Source organism: Poecilia reticulata, chromosome 7 (genome assembly GCF_904066995.2).
Source record: "Poecilia reticulata chromosome 7, P_reticulata-male-v2, whole genome shotgun sequence".
NCBI classification, from domain to species: Eukaryota; Metazoa; Chordata; class Actinopteri; order Cyprinodontiformes; family Poeciliidae; genus Poecilia; species Poecilia reticulata.
The window spans coordinates 10,135,128-10,148,079 of record NC_088836.1 but is presented as its reverse complement, the minus strand read 5'-3'; the positions used below and the strand labels follow the sequence as shown (position 1 = coordinate 10,148,079).

The window sequence follows — 12,952 nt, the reverse complement described above, 5'->3', positions numbered from 1 at the left end:
TAACCTACACAAGATGTTGGTGCAGCATTTCTTTTGACGTCATATCCACTTCAGTGACGGTTCTATTTAAATGAACAACATAACTCATTTCAAACTTCAGGATGCAACTCTCATAAAAAAAAAATATATATTTTAAATATTTCTTGAAATTGTCACTATATCTTGACAGTAATCAGTGAAATTATGAAGCTTCTCTGCTTTAGCCCTGTGCTATCTAGAAACAACCAATCAGACACAGGAGGAGGGTCTTGGCGAAACAAATAATAAAATAATCGATCTCCTCCTTGTTCTGCATAATTACTCCGCTCAGTCAGAAACAGCCAATCAGAACTAGCAGTAATCAGCTAGCCGCCATGCTATCAGGAAGTTTTCATTCAGTATCTCAGGATTGTTTATTTTAATGGATCCTGTATTTGTCTTTGAATGTTAAGTTTTATACTTGATTTTTTTGGCAATGTTGAGAGGTTTTATTTTGGCTCTTTGCATTATTTAGCCTCTTCAGAGCCATCATATATTTTCAGTCTGATAAAGATAGTATTACCGATAGCAGTACAATTTGCACAATGTCTGTTTTGTTTTCTTCTTGGAAAAGTGATTAAAAACAAGTTTTTGTCTAAATTAAGGTGAATTCATGGTTCCTTTTTCCACATAATGTAACCGGTAGTGCTTATGATTAAAAAAAAATTATTTGATCGTTAATCGGCCGTGATCGGCTCTCATGGGTGATCAGAATCGGCAGGAAAAAACCTGATCTGCACATCTCTAGTTGTTTTTGATCAGGAGTGGACCAAAAACACCCCTGAGTAAATGGAGGCTATAATAACTCAGGATGAGGTGGAAGAAATTGATCTTTTCACAGATTATCTCATAACATACTGTCACAACATGTTGACAGTTTTAACAATTATGTGAGAAACATATTCAAGAGTTACATGCTGCAGCTTTAAGCCTAAAAAAATCCAAAACTTTACTGCTATTCATTAAACGGACTGGAAACGTGACCTACCACACAACGCAAAAACACAGCATAACAAGCTAAAATCATAGTTTAAAAGTAAATCAATTTGGACAAAATGCATTGTGTACTGTTTATAGGCTACATGCATAATATTTCATTACAAATTGGCTTTTTCTTTCAAAAACTTATGTTCATAATGTGTCAGTTGAACCACTTATTGTGAACACATTTTTAATGCTCAACACTATCTACATTATACAGTTAAATTTCTTATTTGACAGAAAAAGGTAACCCCACCAAAAGGTAGGGCATCAAAAAATTGGGATAAACTCTTGTTGTTCCTCTCCACGGAAATCTTTAGTAAAAGGCGAAAGATTTATACGATCTGAAAAGAAACAAGAGTGCATGACCTACACAAGATGTTGGTGCAGCATTTCTTTTGACGTCATATCCACTTCAGTGACGGTTCTATTTAAATGAACAACATAACTCATTTCAAACTTCAGGATGCAACTCGCATAAAAAATATATATTTTTTAAATATTTCATGAAATTGTCACTATGTACTGACAGTATAGTATGTAACAGATAATCTGTGAAATTATGAAGCTCCTCTGCTTTAGCCCTGTGCTATCTAGAAACAACCAATCAGACACAGGGGGAGGGTCTTGGCGGTGTCAATCAAAATCTGCTCATCCTCCTCCTTTCAGTACATTGTTTTTCCGCTATTAGCACATTTAGCAGCTAGTACATGAAGTTGGATGACAGCATGAAGACCCTCCTCCTAGCTCTGATCGGTTGTTTTTAGAGGTGTGCCGATCGATCGGCCACCGATCATAATCGGCCGATTTCCGTGAAAAAGTGTATGATCGGTGATCGCCGATCCCGGTCTCTTGTTGCCGATCACACAAACTGATCACCTGCATCTCATTTCGCAGCCTGCCTGTGCAGCTGGTCTCCTCTTTCCTTCATTCTGCGCAAACGCGCAGCAACAAATTCTAAGCGATGTGGAACTACAACGCACTGAGTGAATGGGGAAATTTGCGTGTTGCAGCTGAAAATTACCTCGGGGTGAAGCGGGTCAAAATGCATCAGCACGACGAATCTAATACGACATAAAAACAATGTCATACTTGACGGAGTTTGGCTACATCGAGGCTCACTGCAGTTAAAAAGACATATGGAGGATCAGATGGCAGGTAAAGCAGCGCACAGCTACAAACACTCACCCGGATTAGCATGACGGTCAGAAAGCTAAACAAATAACCCGCAAAATAATTTAAGTCTTCGAGCTGCGATGTAAGAAGCTTTTTCTGTTCTCGCTGTTGAACCGCTGCTACGCGCTACAGGAGTTTCGCTTCTGCTCCACCTGGTAGAGACTCTAACACCGAACCTCTGCTTAAAGCTGCAGCATCTAACTTAAAATAATACATTTTACATACGTATTAAAACTTTCGTTGTCCTGACATGAGACAGATAATCTCTGGAAAAATAATCGATCTCCTCCCGTTCTGCATAATTACTCCGCTCAGTCAGAAACAGCCAATCAGAACTAGCAGTAATCAGCTAACCGCCATGCTATCAGGAAGTTTCATTCAGTATCTCAGGATTGTTTATTTTAATGGATCCTGTATTTGCCTTTGAATGTTAAGTTTTATACTTGATTTTTTTGGCAATGTTGAGAGGTTTTATTTTGGCTCATTGCATTATTTAGCCTCTTCAGAGACATCATATATTTTCAGTCTGATAAAGATAGTATTACCGATAGCAGTACAATTTGCACAATGTCTGTTTTGTTTTCTTCTTGGAAAAAGTGATTAAAAACAAGTTTTTGTCTAAATTAAGGTGAATTCATGGTTCCTTTTTCCACATAAGGAACCGGTAGTGCTTATGATTAAAAAAAAATTATTTGATCGTTAATCGGCCGTGATCGGCTCTCATGGGTGATCAGAATCGGCAGGAAAAAACCTGATCTGCACATCTCTAGTTGTTTTTGATCAGGAGTGGACCAAAAACGCCCCTGAGTAAATGGAGGCTATAATAACTCAGGATGAGGTGGAAGAAATTGATCTTTTCACAGATTATCTCATAACATACAGCGGTGTGCCGACATTATCTGATATATAATGTCACAACATGTTTACAGTTGTAACAATTATGTGAGAAACATATTCAAGAGTTACATGCTGCAGCTTTAAGCATAAAAAAATTCAAAACTTTACTGCTATTCATTAAACGGACTGGAAACGTGACCTACCACACAACGCAAAAACACAGCATAAGAAGCTAAAATCATAGTTTAAAAGTAAATCAATTTGGACAAAATGCATTGTGTACTGTTTATAGGCTACATGCATAATATTTCATTACAAATTGGCTTTTCTTTCAAAAACTTAGATTTGAAAATAAATTTTATGTGTCAGTTGAACCACTTATTGTGAACGTATTCTTAATGCTCAACACTATTACATTATACAGTTAAATTTCTTATTTGACAGAAAAAGGTAACCCATCAAAAGTAGGGCATCAAAAATTGGGATAAACTCTTGTTGTTCCTCTCCACGGAAATCTTTAGTAAAAGGCGAAAGATTTATACGATCTGAAGAGAAACAAGAGTGCATGACCTACACAAGATGTTGGTAGAGCATTTCTTTTGACGTCATATCCACTTCAGTGACGGTTCTATTTAAATGAACAACATAACTCATTTCAAACTTCAGGATCCAACTCTCATAAAAAAAATATATATATTTTAAATATTTCTTGAAATTGTCACTATATCTTGACAGTAATCAGTGAAATTATGAAGCTTCTCTGCTTTAGCCCTGTGCTATCTAGAAACAACCAATCAGACACAGGAGGAGGGTCTTGGCGAAACAAATAATAAAATAATTGATCTCCTCCTTGTTCTGCATAATTACTCCGCTCAGTCAGAAACAGCCAATCAGAACTAGCAGTGATCAACTAGCCGCCATGCTATCAGGAAGTTTTCATTCAGTATCTCAGGATTGTTTATTTTAATGGATCCTGTATTTGTCTTTGAATGTTAAGTTTTATACTTGATTTTTTTGGCAATGTTGAGAGGTTTTATTTTGGCTCTTTGCATTATTTAGCCTCTTCAGAGCCATCATATATTTTCAGTCTGATAAAGATAGTATTACCGATAGCAGTACAATTTGCACAATGTCTGTTTTGTTTTCTTCTTGGAAAAAGTGATTAAAACAAGTTTTTGTCTAAATTAAGGTGAATTCATGGTTCCTTTTTCCACATAATGTAACCGGTAGTGCTTATGATTAAAAAAAATTATTTGATCGTTAATCGGCCGTGATCGGCTCTCATGGGTGATCAGAATCGGCAGGAAAAAACCTGATCTGCACATCTCTAGTTGTTTTTGATCAGGAGTGGACCAAAAACGCCCCTGAGTAAATGGAGGCAATAATAACTCAGGATGAGGTGGAAGAAATTGATCTTTTCACAGATTATCTCATAACATACAGCGGTGTGCCGACATTATCTGATATATAATGTCACAACATGTTTACAGTTGTAACAAGTATGTGAGAAACATATTCAAGAGTTACATGCTGCAGCTTTAAGCCTAAAAAATCCAAAACTTTACTGCTATTCATTAAACGGACTGGAAACGTGACCTACCACACAACGCAAAAACACAGCATAACAAGCTAAAATCATAGTTTAAAAGTAAATCCATTTGGACAAAATGCATTGTGTACTGTGTGTAAATATGCATAATATTTAATTACAACCTGGCTTTTTCTTTGAAAAACTTAAGATTTGAAAATAAATTTTATGTGTCAGTTGAACCACTTATTGTGAACACATTTTTAATGCTCAACACTATTACATTATACAGTTAAATTTCTTATGTGACAGAAAAAGGTAACCCCACCAAAAAGTAGGGCATCAAAAAATTGGGATAAACTCTTGTTGTTCCTCTCCACGGAAATCTTTAGTAAAAGGCGAAAGATTTATACGATCTGAAAAGAAACAAGAGTGCATAACCTACACAAGATGTTGGTGCAGCATTTCTTTTGACGTCATATCCACTTCAGTGACGGTTCTATTTGAATGAACAACATAACTCATTTCAAACTTCAGGATGCAACTCTCATAAAAAAAATATATATATTTTAAATATTTCTTGAAATTGTCACTATATCTTGACAGTAATCAGTGAAATTATGAAGCTTCTCTGCTTTAGCCCTGTGCTATCTAGAAACAACCAATCAGACACAGGAGGAGGGTCTTGGCGAAACAAATAATAAAATAATCGATCTCCTCCTTGTTCTGCATAATTACTCCGCTCAGTCAGAAACAGCCAATCAGAACTAGCAGTAATCAGCTAGCCGCCATGCTATCAGGAAGTTTTCATTCAGTATCTCAGGATTGTTTATTTTAATGGATCCTGTATTTGTCTTTGAATGTTAAGTTTTATACTTGATTTTTTTGGCAATGTTGAGAGGTTTTATTTTGGCTCTTTGCATTATTTAGCCTCTTCAGAGCCATCATATATTTTCAGTCTGATAAAGATAGTATTACCGATAGCAGTACAATTTGCACAATGTCTGTTTTGTTTTCTTCTTGGAAAAAGTGATTAAAAACAAGTTTTTGTCTAAATTAAGGTGAATTCATGGTTCCTTTTTCCACATAATGTAACCGGTAGTGCTTATGATTAAAAAAAAAATTATTTGATCGTTAATCGGCCGTGATCGGCTCTCATGGGTGATCAGAATCGGCAGGAAAAAACCTGATCTGCACATCTCTAGTTGTTTTTGATCAGGAGTGGACCAAAAACACCCCTGAGTAAATGGAGGCTATAATAACTCAGGATGAGGTGGAAGAAATTGATCTTTTCACAGATTATCTCATAACATACTGTCACAACATGTTGACAGTTTTAACAATTATGTGAGAAACATATTCAAGAGTTACATGCTGCAGCTTTAAGCCTAAAAAAATCCAAAACTTTACTGCTATTCATTAAACGGACTGGAAACGTGACCTACCACACAACGCAAAAACACAGCATAACAAGCTAAAATCATAGTTTAAAAGTAAATCAATTTGGACAAAATGCATTGTGTACTGTTTATAGGCTACATGCATAATATTTCATTACAAATTGGCTTTTTCTTTCAAAAACTTATGTTCATAATGTGTCAGTTGAACCACTTATTGTGAACACATTTTTAACGCTCAACACTATCTACATTATACAGTTAAATTTCTTATTTGACAGAAAAAGGTAACCCCACCAAAAGGTAGGGCATCAAAAAATTGGGATAAACTCTTGTTGTTCCTCTCCACGGAAATCTTTAGTAAAAGGCGAAAGATTTATACGATCTGAAAAGAAACAAGAGTGCATGACCTACACAAGATGTTGGTGCAGCATTTCTTTTGACGTCATATCCACTTCAGTGACGGTTCTATTAGAATGAACAACATAACTCATTTCAAACTTCAGGATGCAACTCGCATAAAAAATATATATTTTTTAAATATTTCATGAAATTGTCACTATGTACTGACAGTATAGTATGTAACAGATAATCTGTGAAATTATGAAGCTCCTCTGCTTTAGCCCTGTGCTATCTAGAAACAACCAATCAGACACAGGGGGAGGGTCTTGGCGGTGTCAATCAAAATCTGCTCATCCTCCTCCTTTCAGTACATTGTTTTTCCGCTATTAGCACATTTAGCAGCTAGTACATGAAGTTGGATGACAGCATGAAGACCCTCCTCCTAGCTCTGATCGGTTGTTTTTAGAGGTGTGCCGATCGATCGGCCACCGATCATAATCGGCCGATTTCCGTGAAAAAGTGTATGATCGGTGATCGCCGATCCCGGTCTCTTGTTGCCGATCACACAAACTGATCACCTGCATCTCATTTCGCAGCCTGCCTGTGCAGCTGGTCTCCTCTTTCCTTCATTCTGCGCAAACGCGCAGCAACAAATTCTAAGCGATGTGGAACTACAACGCACTGAGTGAATGGGGAAATTTGCGTGTTGCAGCTGAAAATTACCTCGGGGTGAAGCGGGTCAAAATGCATCAGCACGACGAATCTAATACGACATAAAAACAATGTCATACTTGACGGAGTTTGGCTACATCGAGGCTCACTGCAGTTAAAAAGACATATGGAGGATCAGATGGCAGGTAAAGCAGCGCACAGCTACAAACACTCACCCGGATTAGCATGACGGTCAGAAAGCTAAACAAATAACCCGCAAAATAATTTAAGTCTTCGAGCTGCGATGTAAGAAGCTTTTTCTGTTCTCGCTGTTGAACCGCTGCTACGCGCTACAGGAGTTTCGCTTCTGCTCCACCTGGTAGAGACTCTAACACCGAACCTCTGCTTAAAGCTGCAGCATCTAACTTAAAATAATACATTTTACATACGTATTAAAACTTTCGTTGTCCTGACATGAGACAGATAATCTCTGGAAAAATAATCGATCTCCTCCTTGTTCTGCATAATTACTCCGCTCAGTCAGAAACAGCCAATCAGAACTAGCAGTAATCAGCTAGCCGCCATGCTATCAGGAAGTTTCATTCAGTATCTCAGGATTGTTTATTTTAATGGATCCTGTATTTGCCTTTGAATGTTAAGTTTTATACTTGATTTTTTTGGCAATGTTGAGAGGTTTTATTTTGGCTCATTGCATTATTTAGCCTCTTCAGAGACATCATATATTTTCAGTCTGATAAAGATAGTATTACCGATAGCAGTACAATTTGCACAATGTCTGTTTTGTTTTCTTCTTGGAAAAAGTGATTAAAAACAAGTTTTTGTCTAAATTAAGGTGAATTCATGGTTCCTTTTTCCACATAAGGAACCGGTAGTGCTTATGATTACAAAATAAATTATTTGATCGTTAATCGGCCGTGATCGGCTCTCATGGGTGATCAGAATCGGCAGGAAAAAACCTGATCTGCACATCTCTAGTTGTTTTTGATCAGGAGTGGACCAAAAACGCCCCTGAGTAAATGGAGGCTATAATAACTCAGGATGAGGTGGAAGAAATTGATCTTTTCACAGATTATCTCATAACATACAGCGGTGTGCCGACATTATCTGATATATAATGTCACAACATGTTTACAGTTGTAACAATTATGTGAGAAACATATTCAAGAGTTACATGCTGCAGCTTTAAGCATAAAAAAATTCAAAACTTTACTGCTATTCATTAAACGGACTGGAAACGTGACCTACCACACAACGCAAAACACAGCATAAGAAGCTAAAATCATAGTTTAAAAGTAAATCAATTTGGACAAAATGCATTGTGTACTGTTTATAGGCTACATGCATAATATTTCATTACAAATTGGCTTTTTCTTTCAAAAACTTAGATTTGAAAATAAATTTTATGTGTCAGTTGAACCACTTATTGTGAACGTATTCTTAATGCTCAACACTATTACATTATACAGTTAAATTTCTTATTTGACAGAAAAAGGTAACCCCATCAAAAAGTAGGGCATCAAAAAATTGGGATAAACTCTTGTTGTTCCTCTCCACGGAAATCTTTAGTAAAAGGCGAAAGATTTATACGATCTGAAGAGAAACAAGAGTGCATGACCTACACAAGATGTTGGTGCAGCATTTCTTTTGACGTCATATCCACTTCAGTGACGGTTCTATTTAAATGAACAACATAACTCATTTCAAACTTCAGGATCCAACTCTCATAAAAAAAAATATATATATTTTAAATATTTCTTGAAATTGTCACTATATCTTGACAGTAATCAGTGAAATTATGAAGCTTCTCTGCTTTAGCCCTGTGCTATCTAGAAACAACCAATCAGACACAGGAGGAGGGTCTTGGCGAAACAAATAATAAAATAATTGATCTCCTCCTTGTTCTGCATAATTACTCCGCTCAGTCAGAAACAGCCAATCAGAACTAGCAGTGATCAACTAGCCGCCATGCTATCAGGAAGTTTTCATTCAGTATCTCAGGATTGTTTATTTTAATGGATCCTGTATTTGTCTTTGAATGTTAAGTTTTATACTTGATTTTTTTGGCAATGTTGAGAGGTTTTATTTTGGCTCTTTGCATTATTTAGCCTCTTCAGAGCCATCATATATTTTCAGTCTGATAAAGATAGTATTACCGATAGCAGTACAATTTGCACAATGTCTGTTTTGTTTTCTTCTTGGAAAAAGTGATTAAAAACAAGTTTTTGTCTAAATTAAGGTGAATTCATGGTTCCTTTTTCCACATAATGTAACCGGTAGTGCTTATGATTAAAAAAAAATTATTTGATCGTTAATCGGCCGTGATCGGCTCTCATGGGTGATCAGAATCGGCAGGAAAAAACCTGATCTGCACATCTCTAGTTGTTTTTGATCAGGAGTGGACCAAAAACGCCCCTGAGTAAATGGAGGCAATAATAACTCAGGATGAGGTGGAAGAAATTGATCTTTTCACAGATTATCTCATAACATACAGCGGTGTGCCGACATTATCTGATATATAATGTCACAACATGTTTACAGTTGTAACAATTATGTGAGAAACATATTCAAAAGTTACATGCTGCAGCTTTAAGCATAAAAAATCCAAAACTTTACTGCTATTCATTAAACGGACTGGAAACGTGACCTACCACACAACGCAAAAACACAGCATAACAAGCTAAAATCATAGTTTAAAAGTAAATCCATTTGGACAAAATGCATTGTGTACTGTGTGTAAATATGCATAATATTTAATTACAACCTGGCTTTTTCTTTGAAAAACTTAAGATTTGAAAATAAATTTTATGTGTCAGTTGAACCACTTATTGTGAACACATTTTTAATGCTCAACACTATTACATTATACAGTTAAATTTCTTATTTGACAGAAAAAGGTAACCCCACCAAAAAGTAGGGCATCAAAAAATTGGGATAAACTCTTGTTGTTCCTCTCCACGGAAATCTTTAGTAAAAGGCGAAAGATTTATACGATCTGAAAAGAAACAAGAGTGCATGACCTACACAAGATGTTGGTGCAGCATTTCTTTTGACGTCATATCCACTTCAGTGACGGTTCTATTTGAATGAACAACATAACTCATTTCAAACTTCAGGATGCAACTCTCATAAAAAAATATATATATTTTAAATATTTCTTGAAATTGTCACTATATCTTGACAGTAATCAGTGAAATTATGAAGCTTCTCTGCTTTAGCCCTGTGCTATCTAGAAACAACCAATCAGACACAGGAGGAGGGTCTTGGCGAAACAAATAATAAAATAATCGATCTCCTCCTTGTTCTGCATAATTACTCCGCTCAGTCAGAAACAGCCAATCAGAACTAGCAGTAATCAGCTAGCCGCCATGCTATCAGGAAGTTTTCATTCAGTATCTCAGGATTGTTTATTTTAATGGATCCTGTATTTGTCTTTGAATGTTAAGTTTTATACTTGATTTTTTGGCAATGTTGAGAGGTTTTATTTTGGCTCTTTGCATTATTTAGCCTCTTCAGAGCCATCATATATTTTCAGTCTGATAAAGATAGTATTACCGATAGCAGTACAATTTGCACAATGTCTGTTTTGTTTTCTTCTTGGAAAAAGTGATTAAAAAAAAGTTTTTGTCTAAATTAAGGTGAATTCATGGTTCCTTTTTCCACATAATGTAACCGGTAGTGCTTATGATTAAAAAAAAATTATTTGATCGTTAATCGGCCGTGATCGGCTCTCATGGGTGATCAGAATCGGCAGGAAAAAACCTGATCTGCACATCTCTAGTTGTTTTTGATCAGGAGTGGACCAAAAACACCCCTGAGTAAATGGAGGCTATAATAACTCAGGATGAGGTGGAAGAAATTGATCTTTTCACAGATTATCTCATAACATACTGTCACAACATGTTGACAGTTTTAACAATTATGTGAGAAACATATTCAAGAGTTACATGCTGCAGCTTTAAGCATAAAAAATCCAAAACTTTACTGCTATTCATTAAACGGACTGGAAACGTGACCTACCACACAACGCAAAAACACAGCATAACAAGCTAAAATCATAGTTTAAAAGTAAATCAATTTGGACAAAATGCATTGTGTACTGTTTATAGGCTACATGCATAATATTTCATTACAAATTGGCTTTTTCTTTCAAAAACTTATGTTCATAATGTGTCAGTTGAACCACTTATTGTGAACACATTTTTAACGCTCAACACTATCTACATTATACAGTTAAATTTCTTATTTGACAGAAAAAGGTAACCCCACCAAAAGGTAGGGCATCAAAAAATTGGGATAAACTCTTGTTGTTCCTCTCCACGGAAATCTTTAGTAAAAGGCGAAAGATTTATACGATCTGAAAAGAAACAAGAGTGCATGACCTACACAAGATGTTGGTGCAGCATTTCTTTTGACGTCATATCCACTTCAGTGACGGTTCTATTAGAATGAACAACATAACTCATTTCAAACTTCAGGATGCAACTCGCATAAAAAATATATATTTTTTAAATATTTCATGAAATTGTCACTATGTACTGACAGTATAGTATGTAACAGATAATCTGTGAAATTATGAAGCTCCTCTGCTTTAGCCCTGTGCTATCTAGAAACAACCAATCAGACACAGGGGGAGGGTCTTGGCGGTGTCAATCAAAATCTGCTCATCCTCCTCCTTTCAGTACATTGTTTTTCCGCTATTAGCACATTTAGCAGCTAGTACATGAAGTTGGATGACAGCATGAAGACCCTCCTCCTAGCTCTGATCGGTTGTTTTTAGAGGTGTGCCGATCGATCGGCCACCGATCATAATCGGCCGATTTCCGTGAAAAAGTGTATGATCGGTGATCGCCGATCCCGGTCTCTTGTTGCCGATCACACAAACTGATCACCTGCATCTCATTTCGCAGCCTGCCTGTGCAGCTGGTCTCCTCTTTCCTTCATTCTGCGCAAACGCGCAGCAACAAATTCTAAGCGATGTGGAACTACAACGCACTGAGTGAATGGGGAAATTTGCGTGTTGCAGCTGAAAATTACCTCGGGGTGAAGCGGGTCAAAATGCATCAGCACGACGAATCTAATACGACATAAAAACAATGTCATACTTGACGGAGTTTGGCTACATCGAGGCTCACTGCAGTTAAAAAGACATATGGAGGATCAGATGGCAGGTAAAGCAGCGCACAGCTACAAACACTCACCCGGATTAGCATGACGGTCAGAAAGCTAAACAAATAACCCGCAAAATAATTTAAGTCTTCGAGCTGCGATGTAAGAAGCTTTTTCTGTTCTCGCTGTTGAACCGCTGCTACGCGCTACAGGAGTTTCGCTTCTGCTCCACCTGGTAGAGACTCTAACACCGAACCTCTGCTTAAAGCTGCAGCATCTAACTTAAAATAATACATTTTACATACGTATTAAAACTTTCGTTGTCCTGACATGAGACAGATAATCTCTGGAAAAATAATCGATCTCCTCCTTGTTCTGCATAATTACTCCGCTCAGTCAGAAACAGCCAATCAGAACTAGCAGTAATCAGCTAGCCGCCATGCTATCAGGAAGTTTCATTCAGTATCTCAGGATTGTTTATTTTAATGGATCCTGTATTTGCCTTTGAATGTTAAGTTTTATACTTGATTTTTTTGGCAATGTTGAGAGGTTTTATTTTGGCTCATTGCATTATTTAGCCTCTTCAGAGACATCATATATTTTCAGTCTGATAAAGATAGTATTACCGATAGCAGTACAATTTGCACAATGTCTGTTTTGTTTTCTTCTTGGAAAAAGTGATTAAAAACAAGTTTTTGTCTAAATTAAGGTGAATTCATGGTTCCTTTTTCCACATAAGGAACCGGTAGTGCTTATGATTACAAAATAAAATTATTTGATCGTTAATCGGCCGTGATCGGCTCTCATGGGTGATCAGAATCGGCAGGAAAAAACCTGATCTGCACATCTCTAGTTGTTTTTGATCAGGAGTGGACCAAAAACGCCCCTGAGTAAA

At 36.6% G+C, this 12,952-nt stretch overlaps 1 protein-coding gene and 7 non-coding genes across 8 annotated transcripts in view; all 8 read right to left on the bottom strand.

The window, feature by feature from the left end:
- Positions 1–12,952, bottom strand: part of hyal3 (hyaluronidase 3) — a 53,173-nt gene that overhangs the window by 36,177 nt on the left and 4,044 nt on the right. The window lies entirely within an intron of this gene.
- LOC145552384 (U5 spliceosomal RNA) lies at positions 1,249–1,363 on the bottom strand. Its single transcript, XR_014088419.1, has one exon. It is a non-coding gene; the product is annotated as a U5 spliceosomal RNA (small nuclear RNA).
- LOC145552388 (U5 spliceosomal RNA) lies at positions 3,466–3,577 on the bottom strand. Its single transcript, XR_014088423.1, has one exon. It is a non-coding gene; the product is annotated as a U5 spliceosomal RNA (small nuclear RNA).
- On the bottom strand, positions 4,862–4,976 carry LOC145552369 (U5 spliceosomal RNA). Its single transcript, XR_014088404.1, has one exon. It is a non-coding gene; the product is annotated as a U5 spliceosomal RNA (small nuclear RNA).
- Positions 6,228–6,342, bottom strand: LOC145552383 (U5 spliceosomal RNA). Its single transcript, XR_014088418.1, has one exon. It is a non-coding gene; the product is annotated as a U5 spliceosomal RNA (small nuclear RNA).
- On the bottom strand, positions 8,446–8,561 carry LOC145552374 (U5 spliceosomal RNA). The gene has a single exon (XR_014088409.1). It is a non-coding gene; the product is annotated as a U5 spliceosomal RNA (small nuclear RNA).
- On the bottom strand, positions 9,849–9,963 carry LOC145552368 (U5 spliceosomal RNA). The gene has a single exon (XR_014088403.1). It is a non-coding gene; the product is annotated as a U5 spliceosomal RNA (small nuclear RNA).
- LOC145552382 (U5 spliceosomal RNA) lies at positions 11,211–11,325 on the bottom strand. Its single transcript, XR_014088417.1, has one exon. It is a non-coding gene; the product is annotated as a U5 spliceosomal RNA (small nuclear RNA).